The sequence below is a fragment of the Anabrus simplex genome, chromosome 5 (genome assembly GCF_040414725.1).
Source record: "Anabrus simplex isolate iqAnaSimp1 chromosome 5, ASM4041472v1, whole genome shotgun sequence".
NCBI lineage: Eukaryota > Metazoa > Arthropoda > Insecta > Orthoptera > Tettigoniidae > Anabrus > Anabrus simplex.
Window position 1 is genome coordinate 7,992,456 of NC_090269.1, and position 14,023 is coordinate 8,006,478.

At 42.4% G+C, this 14,023-nt stretch overlaps 1 protein-coding gene across 1 annotated transcript in view; it reads right to left on the minus strand.

Annotated features, from left to right (window-relative positions):
* Positions 1 to 14,023, minus strand: part of LOC136874265 (GTP-binding protein Rhes) — a 708,531-nt gene that overhangs the window by 62,191 nt on the left and 632,317 nt on the right. The gene's annotated exons all lie outside the window — the stretch shown is intronic.

The following is a 14,023-nucleotide window of genomic DNA, read 5'->3' on the forward strand; positions in this document are numbered from 1 at the left end:
AAACAACACGTCTGTATTCCGGGGGCCATGAACAACATTCCTGTAATGTGGAGGCCATAAACAACATTCCTGTAAAGTGGAGGCCATGAACAACATTCCTGTAATGTGGAGGCCATAAACAACATTCCTGTAATGTGGAGGCCATGAACAACATTTCTGCAATGTGGAGGCCATGAACAACATTCCAGTAATCTGGAGGCCATGAACAACATTTCTGTAATGTGGAGGCCATGAACAACATTCCAGTAATCTGGAGGCCATGAACAACATTTCTGTAATGTGGAGGCCATGAACAACATTCCTGTAATGTGGAGGCCATGAACAACATTTCTGTAATCTGGAGGCCATGAACAACATTTCTGTAATGTGGGGGCCATGAACAACACTTCTGTATTCCGGGGGCCATGAACAACATTCCTGTAATGTGGGGGCCATGAACAACATTCCTGTAATGTGGGGGCCATGAACAACATTCCTGTAATGTGGGGGCCATGAACAACATTTCTGTAATGTGGAGGCCATGAACAACATTTCTGTAATGTGGGGGCCATGAACAACATTCCTGTAATGTGGGGGCCATGAACAACACTTCTGTATTCCGGGGGCCATGAACAACATTCCTGTAATGTGGAGGCCATGAACAACATTCCTGTAATGTGGGGGCCATGAACAACATTCCTGTAATGTGGGGGCCATGAACAACATTTCTGTAATGTGGAGGCCATGAACAACATTCCAGTAATCTGGAGGCCACGAACAACATTTCTGTAATATGGAGGCCATGAACAACATTCCAGTAATCTGGAGGCCATGAACAACATTTCTGTAATATGGAGGCCATGAACAACATTTCTGTAATGTGGAGGCCATGAACAACATTCCTGTAATGTGGAGGCCATGAACAACATTTCTGTAATCTGGAGGCCATGAACAACATTTCTGTAATGTGGGGGCCATGAACAACATTCCTGTAATGTGGGGGCCATGAACAACATTTCTGTAATGTGGAGGCCATGAACAACATTCCTGTAATCTGGGGGCCATGAACAACATTTCTGCAATGTGGAGGCCATGAACAACATTCCTGTAATGTGGAGGCCATGAACAACATTCCTGTAATGTGGAGGCCATGAACAACATTCCTGTAATGTGGAGGCCATGAACAACATTTCTGCAATGTGGAGGCCATGAACAACATTCCTGTAATGTGGAGGCCATGAACAACATTCCTGTAATGTGGAGGCCATGAACAACATTTCTGCAATGTGGAGGCCATGAACAACATTCCTGTAATGTGGAGGCCATGAACAACATTTCTGCAATGTGGAGGCCATGAACAACATTCCTCTAATCTGGGGGCCATGAACAACATTCCTGTAATGTGGAGGCCATGAACAACATTCCTGTAATGTGGGGGCCATGAACAACATTCCTGTAATCTGGAGGCCATGAACAACATTTCTGTAATGTGGGGGCCATGAACAACATTCCTGTAATGTGGAGGCCATGAACAACATTTCTGCAATGTGGAGGCCATAAACAACATTCCTGTAATGTGGAGGCCATGAACAACATTTCTGTAATGTGGGGGCCATGAACAACATTCCTGTAATGTGGGGGCCATGAACAACATTTCTGTAATGTGGAGGCCATGAACAACATTTCTGTAATGTGGAGGCCATGAACAACATTCCTGTAATGTGGAGGCCATGAACAACATTTCTGCAATGTGGAGGCCATGAACAACATTCCTGTAATGTGGAGGCCATGAACAACATTTCTGTAATGTGGGGGCCATGAACAACATTCCTGTAATGTGGGGGCCATGAACAACATTCCTGTAATGTGGAGGCCATGAACAACATTTCTGCAATGTGGAGGCCATGAACAACATTCCTGTAATGTGGAGGCCATGAACAACATTTCTGCAATGTGGAGGCCATAAACAACATTCCTGTAATGTGGAGGCCATGAACATTTCTGCAATGTGGAGGCCATGAACAACATTTCTGCAATGTGGAGGCCATAAACAACATTCCTGTAATGTGGAGGCCATGAACAACATTTCTGCAATGTGGAGGCCATGAACAACATTCCTGTAATGTGGAGGCCATGAACAACATTTCTGCAATGTGGAGGCCATAAACAACATTACTGTAATGTGGAGGCCATGAACAACATTCCTGTAATGTGGGGGCCATGAACAACACTTCTGTAATGTGGGGGCCATGAACAACATTTCTGTATTCCGGGGGCCATGAACAACATTCCTGTAATGTGGGGGCCATGAACAACACTTCTGTATTCCGGGGGCCATGAACAACATTCCTGTAATGTGGAGGCCATAAACAACATTCCTGTAATGTGGAGGCCATGAACAACATTCCTGTAATGTGGAGGCCATGAACAACATTCCTGTAATGTGGAGGCCATGAACAACATTCCTGTAATGTGGAGGCCATGAACAACATTTCTGTAATCTGGGGGCCATGAACAACATTTCTGTAATCTGGGGGCCATGAACAACATTTCTGTAATCTGGGGACCATGAACAACATTTCTGTATTCCGGGGGCCATGAACAACATTTCTGTAATCTGGGGGCCATGAACAACATTTCTGTAATCTGGGGACCATGAACAACATTTCTGTATTCCGGGGGCCATGAACAACATTTCTATAATCAAGGGGCCATGAACAACATTTCTATATTCAAGGGGCCATGAACAACATTTCTATAATCAAGGGGCCATGAACAACATTTCTATAATCAAGGGGCCATGAACAACATTTCTATAATCAAGGGGCCATGAACAACATTCCTGTAATGTGGAGGCCATGAACAACATTCCTGTAATGTGGAGGCCATGAACAACATTTCTGCAATGTGGAGGCCATGAACAACATTCCAGTAATGTGGAGGCCATGAACAACATTCCTGTAATGTGGAGGCCATGAACAACATTCCTGTAATGTGGAGGCCATAAACAACATTCCAGTAATGCGGAGGCCATGAACAACATTCCAGTAATGTGGAGGCCATGAACAACATTCCTGTAATGTGGGGGCCATGAACAACATTCCTGTAATGTGGAGGCCGTGAACAACATTCCTGTAATGTGGAGGCCATGAACAACATTTCTGTAATGTGGGGGCCATGAACAACACTTCTGTATTCCGGGGGCCATGAACAACATTCCTGTAATGTGGAGGCCATAAACAACATTCCAGTAATGTGGAGGCCATGAACAACATTCCTGTAATGTGGAGGCCATGAACAACATTCCTGTAATGTGGAGGCCATAAACAACATTCCTGTAATGCGGGGGCCATGAACAACATTCCTGTAATGTGGGGGCCATGAACAACATTCCTGTAATGTGGGGGCCATGAACAACATTTCTGTAATGTGGAGGCCATGAACAACATTCCAGTAATGTGGGGGCCATGAACAACATTCCAGTAATGTGGAGGCCATGAACAACATTCCTGTAATGTGGGGGCCGTGAACAACACTTCCGTAATGTGGGGGCCATGAACAACATTTCTGTATTCCGGGGGCCATGAACAACATTCCTGTAATGTGGGGGCCATGAACAACACGTCTGTATTCCGTGGGCCATGAACAACATTCCTGTAATGTGGAGGCCATGAACAACATTCCTGTAATGTGGAGGCCATGAACAACATTCCAGTAATCTGGAGGCCATGAACAACATTCCTGTAATGTGGAGGCCATGAACAACATGCCAGTAATCTGGAGGCCATGAACAACATTCCTGTAATGTGGAGGCCATGAACAACATTCCAGTAATCTGGAGGCCATTAACAACATTTCTGTAATATGGAGGCCATGAACAACATTTCTGTAATGTGGAGGCCATGAACAACATTCCTGTAATGTGGAGGCCATGAACAACATTTCTGTAATGTGGAGGCCATGAACAACATTTCTGTAATGTGGAGGCCATGAACAACATTTCTGCAATGTGGAGGCCATGAACAACATTCCAGTAATCTGGAGGCCATTAACAACATTTCTGTAATATGGAGGCCATGAACAACATTTCTGTAATGTGGAGGCCATGAACAACATTCCTGTAATGTGGAGGCCATGAACAACATTTCTGTAATGTGGAGGCCATGAACAACATTCCTGTAATGTGGAGGCCATGAACAACATTTCTGTAATGTGGAGGCCATGAACAACATTTCTGTAATGTGGAGGCCATAAACAACATTCCTGTAATGTGGAGGCCATGAACAACATTTCTGTAATGTGGAGGCCATGAACAACATTCCAGTAATCTGGAGGCCATGAACAACATTTCTGTAATATGGAGGCCATGAACAACATTTCTGTAATGTGGAGGCCATGAACAACATTCCTGTAATGTGGAGGCCATGAACAACATTTCTGTAATCTGGAGGCCATGAACAACATTTCTGTAATGTGGGGGCCATGAACAACACTTCTGTATTCCGGGGGCCATGAACAACATTCCTGTAATGTGGGGGCCATGAACAACATTCCTGTAATGTGGGGGCCATGAACAACATTCCTGTAATGTGGGGGCCATGAACAACATTTCTGTAATGTGGAGGCCATGAACAACATTTCTGTAATGTGGGGGCCATGAACAACATTCCTGTAATGTGGGGGCCATGAACAACACTTCTGTATTCCGGGGGCCATGAACAACATTCCTGTAATGTGGAGGCCATGAACAACATTCCTGTAATGTGGGGGCCATGAACAACATTCCTGTAATGTGGGGGCCATGAACAACATTTCTGTAATGTGGAGGCCATGAACAACATTCCAGTAATCTGGAGGCCACGAACAACATTTCTGTAATATGGAGGCCATGAACAACATTCCAGTAATCTGGAGGCCATGAACAACATTTCTGTAATATGGAGGCCATGAACAACATTTCTGTAATGTGGAGGCCATGAACAACATTCCTGTAATGTGGAGGCCATGAACAACATTTCTGTAATCTGGAGGCCATGAACAACATTTCTGTAATGTGGGGGCCATGAACAACATTCCTGTAATGTGGGGGCCATGAACAACATTTCTGTAATGTGGAGGCCATGAACAACATTCCTGTAATCTGGGGGCCATGAACAACATTTCTGCAATGTGGAGGCCATGAACAACATTCCTGTAATGTGGAGGCCATGAACAACATTCCTGTAATGTGGAGGCCATGAACAACATTCCTGTAATGTGGAGGCCATGAACAACATTTCTGCAATGTGGAGGCCATGAACAACATTCCTGTAATGTGGGGGCCATGAACAACATTCCTGTAATCTGGAGGCCATGAACAACATTTCTGTAATGTGGGGGCCATGAACAACATTCCTGTAATGTGGAGGCCATGAACAACATTTCTGCAATGTGGAGGCCATAAACAACATTCCTGTAATGTGGAGGCCATGAACAACATTTCTGTAATGTGGGGGCCATGAACAACATTCCTGTAATGTGGGGGCCATGAACAACATTTCTGTAATGTGGAGGCCATGAACAACATTTCTGTAATGTGGAGGCCATGAACAACATTCCTGTAATGTGGAGGCCATGAACAACATTTCTGCAATGTGGAGGCCATGAACAACATTCCTGTAATGTGGAGGCCATGAACAACATTTCTGTAATGTGGGGGCCATGAACAACATTCCTGTAATGTGGGGGCCATGAACAACATTCCTGTAATGTGGAGGCCATGAACAACATTTCTGCAATGTGGAGGCCATGAACAACATTCCTGTAATGTGGAGGCCATGAACAACATTTCTGCAATGTGGAGGCCATAAACAACATTCCTGTAATGTGGAGGCCATGAACATTTCTGCAATGTGGAGGCCATGAACAACATTTCTGCAATGTGGAGGCCATAAACAACATTCCTGTAATGTGGAGGCCATGAACAACATTTCTGCAATGTGGAGGCCATGAACAACATTCCTGTAATGTGGAGGCCATGAACAACATTTCTGCAATGTGGAGGCCATAAACAACATTCCTGTAATGTGGAGGCCATGAACAACATTCCTGTAATGTGGGGGCCATGAACAACATTCCTGTAATCTGGAGGCCATGAACAACATTTCTGTAATGTGGGGGCCATGAACAACATTCCTGTAATGTGGGGGCCATGAACAACATTTCTGTAATGTGGAGGCCATGAACAACATTTCTGTAATGTGGAGGCCATAAACAACATTCCTGTAATGTGGGGGTCATGAACAACACTTCTGTAATGTGGGGGCCATGAACAACATTTCTGTATTCCGGGGGCCATGAACAACATTCCTGTAATGTGGGGGCCATGAACAACACTTCTGTATTCCGGGGGCCATGAACAACATTCCTGTAATGTGGAGGCCATAAACAACATTCCTGTAATGTGGAGGCCATGAACAACATTCCTGTAATGTGGAGGCCATGAACAACATTCCTGTAATGTGGAGGCCATGAACAACATTCCTGTAATGTGGAGGCCATGAACAACATTTCTGTAATCTGGGGGCCATGAACAACATTTCTGTAATCTGGGGGCCATGAACAACATTTCTGTAATCTGGGGACCATGAACAACATTTCTGTATTCCGGGGGCCATGAACAACATTTCTATAATCAAGGGGCCATGAACAACATTACTATATTCAAGGGGCCATGAACAACATTTCTATAATCAAGGGGCCATGAACAACATTTCTATAATCAAGGGGCCATGAACAACATTTCTATAATCAAGGGGCCATGAACAACATTTCTGTAATCTGGGGACCATGAACAACATTTCTATAATCAAGGGGCCATGAACAACATTTCTGTATTCTGGGGGCCATGAACAACATTTCTGTAATCAAGGGGCCATGAACAACATTTCTGTATTCCGGGGCCATGAACAACATTTCTATAATCAAGGGGCCATGAACAACATTTCTATAATCAAGGGGCCATGAACAACATTTCTATAATCAAGGGGCCATGAACAACATTTCTATAATCAAGGGGCCATGAACAACATTTCTATAATCAAGGGGCCATGAACAACATTTCTATAATCAAGGGGCCATGAACAACATTTCTATAATCAAGGGGCCATGAACAACATTTCTACAATCAAGGGGCCATGAACAACATTTCTATAATCAAGGGGCCGTGAACAACATTTCTATAATCAAGGGGCCATGAACAACATTTCTATAATCAAGGGGCCATGAACAACATTTCTACAATCAAGGGGCCATGAACAACATTTCTATAATCAAGGGGCCATGAACAACATTTCTGTAATCTGGGGACCATGAACAACATTTCTATAATCAAGGGGCCATGAACAACATTTCTGTATTCTGGGGGCCATGAACAACATTTCTATAATCAAGGGGCCATGAACAACATTTCTGTATTCTGGGGGCCATGAACAACATTTCTGTATTCCGGGGGCCATGAACAACATTTCTATAATCAAGGGGCCATGAGCAACATTTCTACAATCAAGGGGCTTTGAAAAACATTTGTACATGAGTTAGCAATGTCTATGGTGCAGCACCGGGCCCTGGTTCGCCGTACTGGCTCTTACTATGTCGCGTTAAGTTTAATGTTTGCCTGTTACGGCGGAATGTTCATGAAACCTGCTATTTACGTTCGGGATAAGTATGAAAGTGAGGAGTCTGCCACAAGAAAGTGGATACAATGCCAGGCTCAGCTAGGCCAACCCACGCTCCCATGTCGCCGTCTACACAAGCTGCTACGACACAAACTTCATTCGTATAAGTAAATCAATGCTTTCGAAATAACCGAATGAAAACTGATTACTTTAACATTGAACTGAATGAGTGATCTGCTGGAACAATGGAATGTACAGAATTAGTAGCGATTTGTTCCGAATGATCGATAAATTGAGTGAATGAGGGACCGCGTTAGCTCAGTGACTTAACCACTGCCTCCCATTGCACATTGGTTGTATTCAAAGTCCACGTAAAATACGATGCATCCTGGCTTGAAAACGACGTGCAACAGGTTCCTTGATCCCTCTCGTCCCAGCTTCATACTAACGAAAATATTGTTTTGCCGTCATTTAATGAACACATTATAAAAATTGAAATGAACAGAAAATAATGGTTGATGAATGAAAGAGACAGAACTCTATAGTAATAATAATAATAATAATAATAATAATTGTACCGGGCGGTACACCTCCACGCCGCTAATTTAAAATGTGCGCCAATTGAAACTCCTCTGCTGGAGGAAGTCTGAACTTTATCGACGGTATTAATTTTCAAGTTTCTGGGAAGATGTCACTACGTGGAAAGTTTGGAGTTTTTGAACTGTGCCACTTTTGATGTATTTTTGTTTTACCGGTAGTAAGAAGTGTGAACTTTCTCTTCTAGAGGACACTACTGAAAAACTACAATGGTGCACCCTAGTGCGACGTGAAAGAACTATTTTTTTGGAGAAATGTTTATTTCAAAAGTTTGTTTCTTGTTAAATTTCTTTCTGTTATTGTTTAAGTTGGCTGTATACCCCTCTCTTTCCCCTTGTTTTGTATTTAGCCAATCCCGAATTTCTTTTATTAATTTCTGACCAATCGGATGTATCTTCCCCCAACTTGAATATGTTGCTGTATCCTACCCAATAAAGAGTTTGTGGGAGGTGTTCTCATTCCCCTAACGCCTCGAACTTTCCGCGAGAGTATATAAACTGCTGATTTTAGGGTCTCCGGGCCACTTATGTTCCATCTTTTCGTGTGTAAAGTACATAGCAGGGGGCGGGAAGCGCCTCTTTCTTCGGCGGCAGTCAACAACCAGGTAATGGCCGATTAATTACTTCTTTTCTTGCTTGCTCAGCAGTTTAACTCTCGGGGCGGGTCCGAAGTTTTTCCATTATGTAACCTTCCTTAAAATGTAAAGAAACTTGTATCTATTCTATCTTTTAAACTACATATTGGGATAGAGAGTGCTTAACCCTCTCGAGCTCCCACTCATATTGTTTTGAGGTGAACTTTTTTTTTTCTCTACCTATTCTTCTTCAACGTAATGTAAATTGTTTCCTTCTTAAGTCACCTCTGTAGTATGGGATTAGCCCTTGTATTAGTGGCCTAGAGCCAAATTAGGTTTTGAAATAAATACATTAGGAGTGCAGATCGCCTCCTCTCAAATTGTTATTTTAGAGGTCATTGTAATTACCCTTTTTCATTTAATAGACCTCAGTAGGTTGGGTATGTTACCCCTGTGTCTATGTCCTGAGAGGACAACTTGAAGGTGGAGTTTGGTGTGGCCTTTGAGAGGCTTAAAGTTTGAGAGCGTGTGGCTCTTTCTTGAAAATTAAGTGTTGTATGCCTCGAGGAGGCTTTTCTGTGTAATTTGGAGCAAGTGCTCTTGAACATGAATGGGGTTTTCTGCCCCTCTGGTAAAACTTATTTTGGAGTAAAGTTGGGCTAATTGCCCTATAAGTGTGAATTCGGGGCTTGAAGCCCAAATACTGTAAATACTGTAATTGCGCCTTTTGTTGCCTTGCTACTCTGTACCTGCCGTACTTGTTATTTCTTACTTTTGAAAAGAAAATATAACCTTGTTAAATTTTAAATTAATTTTACTTTCGTAGCTTGAGACCTGTTCACCACCCCGCACCTTCTTTCACGCATAACTACCACAAAAACACGGTAACAATAATAATAATAATAATAATAATAATAATAATAATAATAATAATAATAATAATAATAAATGGAAGTCGCTCTCCAAACCACCCGCAACAAAAGTGCTTTTCCCTGAAGACAAAAATCGTTACTACATCAAACCAGTATCACTGTATGCATCTGAATGCCTTATCCTGTCCGAGAAATGTTTGCTTGCGGATTTAGAGAGGGAAGAAAGAAACATGCTACACACCATACTTGGTCCAAACTACAAAAATGGCATCTACATTAGAAAATCCAAGCAAGAAGTATATTCTAAGATAGAGAAGATCACGGACACAATGCGTGAAGGCAGAGTTCGCTTCTACGGTCATATACGACGGATGATCGACTCTCGATGGACGAGACGTGTCTTAAGTATCTTCGTTTTGCCTCATGACTGAGGCGCCGTGTCTATCATAATAGCCGATGAACCATACTCCGCCATTCTTCCCTATCTAAAGCTTTCAATGTGGTTGCTCTGAGAGGACTCTATAGGTGACCATCCATCGCGTTGGCACTCATCCTCGTTGTCTGGTTCCCTGGACTTTGCCCTCAACAATCAGCTTTTGAAGACTACCATCTCGGCGCATTATATGTCCAAAGTAGCGTACAGTCCGCTGAGAGACCTTACACGATAGACGAACTTTATCTGAAGTTGGTTCAGGATTGATGTGTTCATGCGATGAGCTGTCCATGGATTCCTTAACATTTTCCTCCAGCACCACATTTCAAAGCTTTCTATCCGTTCACTATCACGTTTGAGGATGGTCCACGTCTGTGCGCCATACAAGAAGACTGAGAAGACTAGAGATTCAACGAGCTTCTTTTTTGTATTGATGGTGATGTTGTTATCCTTCCAGATCTTCCGCAGACGGATCATTGCTACCTTTGCTATTTCAATTTTTCGCTTTATTTCATCTTTGGAACCACCAGAATTGGATAGTAAGGAGCCTAGATATACATACTGATGTACAACTTCACACCCTCCAGTCTGTTTGATATGTGGACTGTTGTTGTTCTGACGATCAACAATCATGACTTTGATTTTCTGTCGATTTAGGCGTGATCGAATTTCTAGGCTTGCTTCCTCTACTCTCTTGATCAGCTCTGTCAACTCCTCTTCAGATGATGCTATCAAGGTGGTGTCATCAGCAAATCTCAAGTTGTTGATCTTGCATCCCCCAATGGAAACACCTTTGTCCCAGCCATCTAATGCAGTTCTCACTGCATATTCACCATAGAGATGGAAAAGTAACGGTGAAAGGATACATCCCTGGCGAACTCCAGCCCTCGTACGAAACTGCTGAGACTGTTTGTTTTGAATCTTCACAGTGGCTGTATTTTCCTTATACAAGGACTTGAGGAGATCAATCAAATGGAGTGGCAAACCCATGTCATCCAAAATTTTCCAAAGATGGTTCCATTTGACAGTATCGAAGGCCTTTTGGTAGTCAATAAAGCACAGGTATACCGGAACATTGAATTCTCTAGCCTTTTCTATGATTTGTCGTAGGCTTAGGACCTGTTCTCGAGTGCCTTTTTTCTTTCATGAATCCAGTCTGGACTTCAGGAATTTGATACTCTAGGAATGCCCGGCGTCTGTTGTGCAGGATATGAAGCATAACTTTACTGGCATGTGAAATCAAAGCATTTAAGCGATAATTTCCACATTTTTCCTCGATCCTTTCTTATGGATTGGGACAAAGATTGACTGTACCCAATCCTCGAGCCATCTTCTAGAATTCCATATTGCTTGGCAGATTTTCAACAGCATTTCAATTCCAACATCGTCTGTAGCTTTCAAGACTTCTACACTTATTCCATCAGGTCCAGGCGCTTTTCCATTTCTCAGCATTTTCAAAGCCATTTCTACTTCATCTCATAGGATGTCAGGTTCAGGATCTGACTGTTTGTCTATCATCACTTGGTCTTGTGCATTACATTGTTCACTGTACAGATCCTGGCAGTACAATCTCCATCTTTCCAGAACATTCTCTATATCCACATCATCATCCCCCTTTGAGTTGTGTATATTCCAGGAATATGGCTTGAATTCTCGAGTGATTATTCTAATTTTGTCAAAAAGATCCTTGCTGTGGTTTTGATTTGCATGGTCTTCAATCTCAAAACAAATGTTACTAAGGAAATTATTCTTATCTCTTCTACAAGAAGACCGAATCCTTCTATCAAGATCAGACATTTGCTCTCTTTTTTCTTTGGTATTAATGCCAGATTTTTTAAGGCACCTTCTTTCTTCTACAAGGTGTTGCCTTCTAGTATTTGGTACTCGAGATTCATTCAAAGAGGACTCTATCCAGTCTTTAGTCACATTCCACAGCCCTTCTGCAGTTGTTACTGGATCCTGTAATATGGAGGCTCTTCGCGCCAATGATTCCTTGAATGACGACATATTAACTACTTGCGGTATCCTGTGTGATCTTTTAACTGGTGTTAGAAGTTTTATTCTTACTTCTGTTCTAAGAAGCTGGTGATCACTGTCACATACTGCACCTGAACAGGTTTTGGTGTCCATTACAGAAGACCTCCATCTTGAACTGATCAGGATGTAGTCAATCTGATTTTTATATTGACCATCAGGCGAAGTCCATGTGTACATGTGCCGGATGTGATGCTTGAAGACTGTGTTAGTTATAGTGAACCTGTTTTGAATTGCAAACTTAAGAATCCTGTTTCCCCATTCATTTCTTTCTCCAATTCCATATCTTCCTATTGATGTTCTGACATGCTCATCATGTTGTGTTGAACCAATTTTGGCATTGAAGTCTCCCATAACAATATTTAGTTCTCTGCTTGGAAAAGCTGAAACAGTAGCATCAAGATCTTGATAGAAGCGGTCGATTATTTCATCGGACGCATCCGCTGTTGGGGCATAAACCTGAATGATGTTGATTGAAAGTGGCTTGCATTTGAGAATTAGTGTTATAATGCGATCATTAACAGGTTTATATCCTTCCACTAGGCCATTCAGTTTGTCATTGATCACAATTGCGACCCCGTTACTGCTTTTTTCTTCATTTCCAGAAAAGTAGACCAAATGATTACCACTTCTAAAATGGCCATTGTTTTTCCAATGAGTTTCACGTAGCTCAGCCACTCCTATATTATATCTTTCCAGCTCTTGTATTATCAGGAGAAGTTTACCTGAAGCTAAAAGTTCTGTCACATTCCAAGTACCCACATTCTGCTTTGTTCTTCCAGTCGCAAATTTCGCATATGCAGCCTGGTTGCCTACAAGCACATGCCCAGTAGCACATTTCACACTTTGCAGCCTGGAACCGCAAAAGCGCCGGTTGTCAGCCGGGTCGCATGACGAATTAGAACCATTTAAAGCAGCTATCATGATAGTGTTCATGGGAATAATAGTGTAGTGAGGTCCCTCTCTCTTCCGCACCGCAGTACCACAACCGGAAAACCAGTCATTCTGGTGACGCTTGAGGCTCCCCGCTCTTGACCCATCTCGAGCATGAATTGCTCTGTGCATCAAGTCAATACTGATGGCGCTGCTGCCCGACATCAGGTTTCAGTGGATTCCAGTGGCATTTCCTGCACTGAGGGACCACCGTCCTTCCTCAAGGAGCTCATCCGCCCGAAGCCGTTGGCTCCCTGAAGGTACGTTAATGTCAAGAAAGATCTTAAAGAACTAGGCCTACAGGCAGAAGATGCACAAGACCGAAATCTTTTCAGAGCAGCCATCAAGACTTTTGGGACTTTCCGGGACGAAAAACGGGCAACTGCTGCTAAATGGACAGAAAAACGTCGTGCTAAACACAGTGAGCTAATGAAGACGATGTGGATCAAGCGAAAGATGAACAAATGCCAGAATGTAAAGTGAGGCTTATCGTGGTCCCTAGTTGGCCGATTAGCGAAGTTGAATGAATGAACGAATGAATAGTAATAATAATAATAATAATAATAATAATAATAATAATAATAATAATAATAATAATAATAATAACAACAATAACACTTTGCTGTCATCTTAAAGCTAATATAATTTAATTTTCCTTTTGACATAAAATCAAAATATGTACATTGCCTGCTGCTAATGACAAGAAATCGTCGATTGGTAGTACTGGGGCTTTTACGGATATGAACGATTAAGAGAGTAGCCTACATTGACTTATAAACAAAAAAGAAAGCGTGTTGCTAATTTCCGCAAGAGTTAATCTATTCGCTTATCGAATTTGGGCGTATCCAATTATTGTAAGGGATACAACTGAACATTTGAAATACATTCGATAATTTTATTCGATCATTTAAATGATCGGATAGAGGTTATGCGACTATCACATCAC